The following is a 937-nucleotide window of genomic DNA, read 5'->3' as shown; positions in this document are numbered from 1 at the left end:
ATATTTAAAGTTTCTTCTATTTGGGCAACCTCATTTAACCCAAGAAAATGTAGAGGTTCCTCGGAATTTGGTTAAAGCGGATTCGACTGCTAGCTCAAGTGGTGGAGCGCTCGCTTAGCATGTGAGAGGTACCGGGATCGATACCCGGCAGCTCCAACGCTGTACCATTTTTTATTTTCGCTTCTAGATCTATATTTTTTTTTATTTCCAATCATTTCTTTCTAATGTTTTATTTCGGTGATGGAGATATAGGTAGCATTTGTATACTTCTTCAACTCTTCTTTGTATTCTTTTAGAATTGTACACAATAAAGCGTAATACGATTTACTGAACAAGAAATCTTAAAGGTCGTCTTCTCTTTCGTTATTTCATATTATTTTTCTTGTCTAATACTATTTTACTATTTTCCAGCTTGAAATATTTTTCTTTCTTTAATTCATCCACTTTGTAATCCGCCTTCTGGTCACAAGAAGTGTCATATCTACTAACCACTACATCATATCAGGGGCTGTAGCTCAAGTGGTAGAGCGCTCGCTTAGCATGTGAGAGGTACCGGGATCGATACCCGGCAGCTCCACTTACTTTTTTTTTTCCCGTTGGAGTACGCAGTTTTTGCTTTCACTTTTACTTTGACAAGGTTGTTTTTTGTTTTGTTTTTTACTGTTGTTGGTTTTTGTTTTTTTCTTTGTTTTTTTATAAGTGTTTTACGGCGCTCACAACTGCGCATTAGGTCATGTGAGCGCACGGGACACATTAGACATTTTCAGTTGGAAGGAAATTTGGAATTTTGCTCGGGTGGCGGCCGAAGCCTACTCCAATAGAATTGGGCCACCAAATGATCTTTAATAGCCGCAACTTGCACACAGGACCTCCTTTTTTCGATCTTATCCGATAAGACTAGGTGTAGATCTTTTCTACCATAAGATCAGTGGTATGG

The 937-nt window shown here is 38.4% G+C and overlaps 1 non-coding gene across 1 annotated transcript; it reads left to right on the top strand.

Moving 5' to 3' along the window:
- The first annotated feature begins 504 nt into the window (after positions 1–504).
- Positions 505–577, top strand: TRNAA-AGC. The gene has a single exon. It is a non-coding gene; the product is annotated as a tRNA-Ala (tRNA).
- The last annotated feature ends 360 nt before the right edge of the window (positions 578–937 follow it).

The sequence above is a fragment of the Aplysia californica genome, unplaced genomic scaffold, assembly GCF_000002075.1.
Source record: "Aplysia californica isolate F4 #8 unplaced genomic scaffold, AplCal3.0 scaffold00897, whole genome shotgun sequence".
In the NCBI taxonomy this organism is placed as follows: Eukaryota; Metazoa; Mollusca; class Gastropoda; order Aplysiida; family Aplysiidae; genus Aplysia; species Aplysia californica.
This window is presented reverse-complemented; position numbering and strand designations above follow the sequence as displayed.